Below are 8,922 nucleotides of genomic sequence, written 5' to 3'. Positions count from 1 at the left end.
GAAGCTGTGTAAAAACTAAATGCAAGTTTATAATGAGAGAAATTTCATATTTAGAGGATAGGTATCTTGGATGGAAAAGAGATAGTGTGACTATCACAAAGAATTCTGCACCGGAAGAGAAGATGGGGTTCAGAAACACTGATGCCTAGTGTAGCATAGAAAACAATATATTCGCAGTCTTTATTGAAAAGAATACACAGGGGTGTTGCAAGAAGTAACATCAGAGGAAATCTGACAGGGTAAATTCATAATGGAAAAAGATGTTAGCCTTGAAATATTTTGATAATTTGAGGTAAATTGAAGTATTAAAAGAGATGTCTGAACACAGATTATGAGGTGCAGTTATTTTGCAGATATATAACTAGGGTTGCCACGTCCTTCTTCTCTAGTGGGGGACTTTGGGGAGTGTTCCTGGAAGGGTGGGGACATCCTCAATGCGATAATGTCACACAGAAGTGATGTCCCTATGTTGGGGACCAGCACCCCACATGCCTGAACTTCAAGTGGTGAATTCGCCACTGGAGTTCAGGTACCCTCTCACTTCTTGCAAATAGCATTTAAAGGGTCTCTTTAAATGCTGTTTACAAAAACAGCAGGGCTGCACGCTGAACTCCATTGGCAAATTCGCCATTTGGAGTTCAGGTGTGCAGCCAGCAGTCACCCTTCTCCCTCCCCGCTGCAAGATTTAAAGGGCCCTCTAGCTGACCTGTGGGAGCAGGGGCGGGGGGCATGCCTGAACCCCAGATTGAATTCAGCACTTGGAGTTCAGGCATGCAGCCAGTGGCTGCTCCCCTTTCTCTTTCCTGCAAGATTTAAAGGGCCCTTCCATGGATCAGCTAGAGGGCCCTTCAACTCTTGCAGGACAAAAGGGGGAGGGGTGGTCGTTAGTGGTCACTCTTGGGAGTGGGGCTTCCCCTTGCCAGACAACTGGTGGGCAGCAGACAGGAGCCTGCAAAATCAGGGGTCCCCTGCCCCCATGTGGAGGCTGGCATTCCTATACCAGTAGTGTATGTATCTAGCTGTCCAACCCAAAACAGAATTTAGGCCCAACCATAGTTTAAAACTACCAATATAAATGGACTTAGAAGGGAGTAACTCTGCTTAATATTGCATTGTAGCTCTATGACAGTAACACTCAACAATTTAATCCTTGTGTTTACATGTAAAACGATTTCATGTGTTTTTGGATGAGACACCCAGATCACTAGTAACTAGTAATTATTTTTCAAGAAGATCTTGAGTGATATTCCTCCAGTTTTACAACAGTTATTTTTCAATTGAAGTTATGTGATTTTAAATTGCTTTATACTCCAGAGAGGACATAGTCATAGCAGACATATTACCTAGCACTTATGAGAAGAAAAATGGTACTCCAGATGCAGAATTGCTTACTATGCATGCAAATTTGTTGAACAGAACAACAAGAGATGTTGAATAGAACAACAAGAGATCCATGGCAGCTCATTTGCATATTAGATCACACCCCCTGGCACCACCATTGTTTTGCACGGGGGGGGGGTTACAGAAAAGGTCCAGCAGGAACTAATTTGCATGTTAGGCCACACTCCCTGACACCAAGTCAGCCAGAACTGCATTCCTATGCATTCCTGCTCAAAAAAAGCCCTGCATGGCAGAATGTAAAAGTTTTTGATGAAACAACTATGACACATTAATAAAGGAATTAAATCTAAATGTGATGCAAAAAAAATATTATTACAAAAGGAATTCAGCACAACCGGTGGAATTCTTTTCTAAGATGGAATGAGAATCCAATGGTTGAAGATCAGATAAGTAAATATGGAAAACCATAAAAAATAATTGGTAAAGGAGAAATGTAAAAAGAGTGCAAGAGACACTGAATTGACCAAAATAGAATAAGAAAGCATTAATGTGAGAGTCACGTGAAACATGAGAGACTGGCTTCAGTTATCCATTGAGCCTAACAGTGTAGTGGAGATTTGAAAGAAATTAACTTTTAAAGCCTTACGCAGCCTGGGACCTACATACCTACGGGACTGTCTCTCCCCATACGAGCCCCAGAGGCCTCTACGATCGGCCAATCAGCATCTTCTGATCATCCCTGGCCCAAAGGACGTCTGACTTGCCTTGGCCAGGGCCTTTTTGGCCCTGGCCCCAACCTGGTGGAATCAGCTCCCCAAGGAGATACGGGCCCTTCTGGATTTATTGCTATTCTGGAGGGCCTGTAAAACGGAGCTGTTCCGCCAGGCTTTTGGCTGAGGCAGGCGGGCGTCCTCACACCAGCTAATTGGCCTCCCTGCACTGACCGCATCCAGTGTTCAACCTGTGAAGGATTTACATATCTGTACACCGATGCTGCCTCATTTTAATTTATTTTAATGGTCTGTTTAAATTTAATTGTTTTATGATGTGATTTTAATTATTTATTATGTTGTAATCCGCTCTGAGCCTGACCTGGGAAAGGGTGGACCAGAAATCAGAAGAAAGAAAGAAAGAAAGAAAGAAAGAAAGAAAGAAAGAAAGAAAGAAAGAAAGAAAGAAAGAAAGAAAGAAAGAAAGAAAGAAAGAAAGAAAGGAAGGAAGGAAGGAAGGAAGGAAGGAAGGAAGGAAGGAAGGAAGGAAGGAAGGAAGGAAGGAAGGAAGGAAGGAAGGAAGGAAGGAGGGACTTAACCGAAACAGAATGAATTAAGAACGTAAAGGTTAAGATCTGAATGTATAGCCCAATAATTATGTTAGACTAAAATTAAAAACATTAAATCTTGATATACATGAGTATACATTTATTTCTTACAAAGTAGATTTAAAAAACAAACAAACAGATCTTGGCCTTGGTGATTGCCTCAATTAAGAAATCAAATTGTACAGCAACAACCAAAAATGACAGTTATTGACCATGACCATTCACATTTCAGCCCACTGGCCTTCCTTAACGGTCGAACAAATAATATTGCAGAATGGCTCCTGACATTACAATACAACAATCATTGACGAAGATGGGAGGAAAAGGCAGATATATTAATCAGAGATCTCATTCTTGATAGTTTGCTGCCATGGTTAGGTACACTTCCTTATAGTATTGGTTTGATCCTAAATTTTTAAAGATATTCTTTCTTGCTTTGCCTGGCTGGCTCCATTGAATTTTTCTGACCAAGCAGAATTTGAGTGTGTTTCATTGGTAGAACACTGTGCCACTCCAGCATGGTACTTTTTCCAAAGTCCCCCTGCATCAGTTATTCGTGGTAAGTTTTGTTTTGTTTTCTTTTAACATAGCATGCAAAGAATTAGGCTGGAACCCTTAATTTTGATATACTTAAAAAAAAAAAGTAGAGAAGTTTTTACATGAACATTAAAAATGTGAAACTCTCTACAAGTAAACTGAAGTGGTACAGCCCATCATTCTACTTCATTGTGCTACACTTCTAGACCAGGCCCAAGTCTGACTGTGCCACATTGATTCTCTATCCAGACATTGCTATTTAACACTATAGCAACAAATCAGAACTAAACCCATTTACACTGAACGATGAACCTTTTAAGGTGGTGACTAATAATAAACTGTAATTTAGCTGTGCTGAATTTAAGATTTTTTTGCCAAATGTATGCTTTTCAGCGTATCACACATCTTGACCCAGATACCCACAGCCCAATGGATTAGTAGAAAATGGCTTTTAAATAATTAAGAAATGCTTTAGAAAAGAACTAGACTCTAAGTACAGCCATATTTGGCAGTACCAAATTACAAAACTACACAATTAAGAAACTGGATGGTCACCTGCAGGGAGTTGTTGTTTGAGATGAATGCTAGAATTAGACTCCCTCTGATTCAGAAAACAAAACCAGTGAGGGAGGGAGTAATTGAATAGAAATAAGGTAGAAAGGAAAGTGAAAGAAAAGGTGTTTTATGATTGGAGCATTTAACACCTTATCATAAATAGAGGGGAAAAAAACAGTTCTGCAGAATGGAAAATATCAGGGGGGATAAGGATACAACGTGTACAAAAGTATAAGAAGTCGGGGGTGGGGGGGAGGTTAGATCTAATTTAGAATCAGAAATTATGAATAGGAAAAAAATGTACAGTTCAAAATGCAAGGTTGTGGAAAACCCAAATATGGAGATTTTCTACAATAAGCTGGAGTCAAGGGAGGAAATGATCAGATTCAGGGATTCAACTGAAGATCAAAGTCAACTGAGTTCAAAGTCAAATTCTTCAAGAAAATTCTTCTGGAAGAGAAAGACAAAATATAATTTTGCCAGTTGCCCCCTGCCACTGCTTTCGCCTTTAAACCCCATGTTGTTCTGAGACTCCCTTAATCCAAGAGGCACATTTCAGGGTGAATAGTTGGCTGCAGTGGGGAAATAGGTCTGTTCCATGAGTTGAGCTCCATTCATGGTCCTTTGGATCTAACCTGATGGTGCAACTCCCAACATATACTGCAGGGTCTTTACAGCATGGACAGCTTGACTCATCAGTATTTAACCTTTGCTTTCCTTGCTGGCTTGCCTGCAGAAACAGGGTAGACAACAATATGTTTGTAACTGTATTTGATAGAGAGAGGGGTTTCTGTGTAGCTTCTGATTATGTGGCTGTGCTAAAGTTTGAAGTTTCTCTGGTTTTTACAAAATCATTCTATGCTAAAGTGGAAAACTTCTTTTCGCCCAGAACAAATCAAAGCACTCAGAAAGGCAAGATACCAACCAAAATGTTTTTGTCTAATGAACTTTGATAAAACTGCTCAAAGCAATTCAATGATTTTCCTATTTCTATTGGATATTTTCTCCCTAATACAATGAAGAAAGCTGACAGAAAGAAAGTTTGAAATGTGATGTTGGAGAAGTGTGTTATAGATACCATTTAGGGATGCCAGCCTCCAGTTGAGACCTAGGGATCTCCCAGAATTACAGCTAATCTCCAGACTTCAGAGATCAGTTCCCCTGGGGAAAATAGCTGTTTTGGAGGATGGGCTCCATAGTGTTGTACCTCACTAAGGTCCCTGTCGTCCCTAGGCTCCATCCTCAGATCTCCAGGGGTGCCGCCAGAGGGACCACTTAAAGCGAGACCGAAGAGCCTTTTTCTGGACCGGGGCAGAAAAATCCGACATGGCGGCATTCACATGAACGGTCGTATAAAGAGTTGGTCCCGTTAGTGAAAAGCAGTTGATGGATCACACAGTGATGGTGATTTCTGGGAGGGGGGGGGGTCCATTGAACAAGTGCCCAACTGCTTGGAGCTGGGAAATCAAACATTGCTTCAGCGGCAGGGGGAAGGGGGAAAGTTTCCGGAATTAACGTTGCCGATCCAAACCAAGGCACTGGCAGGAATTATTTTCCTAGAAATTGGCAGTGACAATGATATCTTGAAATCCTCACATTGAAAAGAAAGATTTTTTTCCTGTTCTGAAAAGTGGGATAACGTTTCTCCCCACCCTCCGATCCTGTGTTGATTGGAGAAGCAGAAGCGTCATCTCAGATTCCCGGATGATTTGGCAATGCGCATGTCCGCTGGGACTTTTTTTCAAAAACAAGGTGGGAGGCAGTATCGTGCATGAGCTGTCCAGACAACAAAAAGCCGATCTTGTGTCGCTGTTTTGAAAAAGGGCCGGACTTTCTGTGGTGTCAAATTAATGCGGCACTGATCTACAGCAAGTCGGAATGACGCTGGATCACGCTCGATTGCCAGATGTGGATGTCTGAACAAACACATTTAATCCGTCAGCGAGACGGAGCTGTGTCACCACTAATGGTACATCTGGCTGCACCCCAGGAGTTTCCCAAACTAGATCTGGCAACCCTACCCCCCCCCCCCCCAATTGGCTGGGGAAACTGGCAACCCTATGGAAACACACACACACAAAAAAACCCAGGTTCTAGATCAAATCAAACCTGAACTCTCCCTAGAAGCTAAAATGGCTAAACTGAGACCTAGTCCCCACTCACTTTGTTCCAGTCTTGTTGCTCCTTTTACCATGGTGCTTCTGCTGGATTTCGCACAAGCTGCCCCGGGGCGGTGAGTTGCCCTGCCTCTCCTCAAGTTCCCTCTGCAGTAGGCAGGATCCTCTGAAAACCAGTTTCTGCCTGCCATGGAGGGAATTCGAAAAGAGGTGGGGCAACTCACTGCCCCGGGGGCAGCTTGTGCAAAATCCAGCAGAAGCGCCGCAGGAAAATAAGCAGTGAGACCGGAAAAAGGCAAGTGAGGAACCAGTCTAAGGTTCCTTGGTCATGTTATGAAAAGGCAAGAGTCATTGGAGTAGACAACAATGCGGCAGGAAAAGAGGAAGACCCAACATGAGATGGATTGAATAATTCAAGGAAGCCATGACCCTCCGTTTGCTAGACATGGGCAAGGTCTAACAGTATGATGTTTTGGAGGTCATAGAGTCAGAAGTCAGAAGTGACTTGGTGGGTGTGGCCAGATAGGGAATTTGCTGTGGCAGTCTCCTGGCTTTGAAAAAGTCAGTGTTCTTTGAGGCATGTAGCAGCAATCACACAGTCCCCACCATGCTGCTAGGAGAGGCACAGGTTGCGCACATGCAAGAGGAGCAGTCCCACTGCTCTTTTGCATGCACAGCGCATGCATCCTTTGCCCCAGCTGTTCAGATAGCCAGGAAATGCTCTATGCGTGTGCGTTGGAGATTTGCTACCGGGAAGTTCCTGGTGGCTGTTTAATCCGGTCCCAACATGTCCTATGACAAGGAAAGGATGGGTGGGCCATGGGGTGCAGGTGTGTATGTGTGAACTTGCACATTAAATCCAGTGGTGGGGTGTGGCTACGGCGGATCAAATCCCGTGTGACTGCACCCAGTATAATGCTAAAAGACCACCAATTCTAATTCAGAAAGAGGTGCAGACAGTTTATTAAGGAAAACAAAAGCAAGCCTTGTGAAGCTGCCCCGAAAAATTCTCACAAGATAAGAGTGTACAGAACATATCTTGAATATATCAAAAATATGAAAAGTAAGGCTAGAATTTTATTTAGGGAAGAGAGATCAGACTGATAAGAGTTGCCACTCTCTAGGTGGAGAGTGGAGAGCCCCCATAATAACAACTCATTCACAGGCAACAGAGATCAGCACCCCTGGGGAAAATTGTGACTTTGGAGGGTTGACTCTCTGGAATCATATTCCCCCTGAGCCCCATCCCCTCCTCAGGCTCTGCCCCCGAATCTCCAGGAATTTCCCAAGCCAGAAAAGGCAACCCTACATGATAGTTTGCTAATTTCTTTCCAAACTGGGGAACAAATATAGTGTGTCAGGGGACTAAAATCTCTGAAATTCATAAAGATAACATACAGGAACTTAAACTGAAACATTAGTGGATTTATCAAGAAGAAAGAGGAAAAGGAACGTTGCAAGTGTTCTGTGTTCCCTTTCAAACCCCTAAACGGCATCTGTACACATGCTAGATCTAAGCAACCTGCCTACCCATTTAGCACCAGGTGATACTGCAAACAAACTTCAACCAACATATATTTCTGCTCAATATTTAAAAAAAAATGGAAATTATGTACCACAGTGTTTAAGATTTCAAATTTTATTGTCACTAACTCTGTGGCAAAGTCTTAAAACCCCTTCCCTACAGTGGCACTGTCACTTACAGCAGGAATTACATACACATTTCTGAAGGTATAACCCTTAATGTTGAAAACATAGGGGGGGGGAACCCTTAAGTGAGTGGAAATCCCATAATTAAATAGAACATAACATACATCTATGTATTAAAAAGGATGAATCTGATGCAGGAATACTAAAGCTTTTGCCTGTGCATTGTACATCCACACATTGACCATTCCTTTCACGGCCAGATAGGGCACATCTGCATGACAGTTCTCAAAACTCGCGGTGGAACCCTGGAAGCCGCTCCTCCTTTTCCTGCTGCTGCTGGAAACTCCTCCAGGGCTCCCTGACGGGGTCTCAGGAACAGTCCAAGAAACAAGATGCTTCTGGAATGATTTTCTCCTGTCTGCTGCTCAGGCTGTGTTCTGGGGCTCTTCCACACAGCAACAGCCAGGTCAGCATGCAGGCCTTTTTCTCATTGGCTGCTTTGGCCCCTTTCCTCTTCCACCTCCCCTAGGCTCAATCCTGCACCTCTGCCCTGCTGCCCCCATTGCTGCCTGGCGGATGGGGAGGAGGGAGGGCGGAAGACACTAGCTGTGCACGGAAGACACGGTACCCTGGAAGCTGTGCACAAAGATCTCAATGGCACTGCTGGCCAGGTAGAGCCAGCAGCCGAGTGAGCCTCCTGAGGTGGGCCAGAAAGGTTATACAGAATTCTGATTGGTGGGGCCCGGAACCCCCTAGCTGTGGGCCTGCTGGTTATACACATGGGGAACTGGCTGTGGCTCAGTGGTACGCCATCTGCTTTGCATGCTGGGGGTCCCAGGTTCAGTCCCCAACATTTCCAGTTAAAAGAACCAGGCAGTAGGTGATCTGAAAGACCCTGGAGAACCACTGCCAGTCAGAATAGACAACACTGGCATTGATAGATGAATGGTCTGAATCATGTGATAAGTGAATGGTCAGCTTCGTGTGTGCTCACATATGGAGGAGGAGACCAACACAATCTTAAGACCCTCCCTACAGAAACTGGGCATGTGACCTACTTGCATCGGATGCTGCAAAAGTGTATTGTGAAGACATCTCTAAGTGAGTACAGGGAGAAGCACGTTTAATATTAGCCCATCTATAATGGAAGAAAATGATTGCTCTACTTATTAAGGGATTATCCTCATATTATTTGATGTAACTGTTAAAATGCTTCTTGACAATGCAGTCAAAGAATTAAACACTCATTTATTTTACTCTACCATTATTTTTGTAATACCAAATAATCTCACAATAATTTGCATAAAATAGGTTTAAAGTTTAATTAGCAGAAAACATTTTTTTTTGGGGGGGGGGGGGAAACAACCCAGTGAACACTATTCAGTCAAAGTTAAGAGCATTTTA

This window comes from Heteronotia binoei, chromosome 8 (assembly GCF_032191835.1).
Source record: "Heteronotia binoei isolate CCM8104 ecotype False Entrance Well chromosome 8, APGP_CSIRO_Hbin_v1, whole genome shotgun sequence".
In the NCBI taxonomy this organism is placed as follows: domain Eukaryota; kingdom Metazoa; phylum Chordata; class Lepidosauria; order Squamata; family Gekkonidae; genus Heteronotia; species Heteronotia binoei.
The sequence above is the reverse complement of the archived record's forward strand: the minus strand, read 5'-3'. Positions refer to the sequence as shown.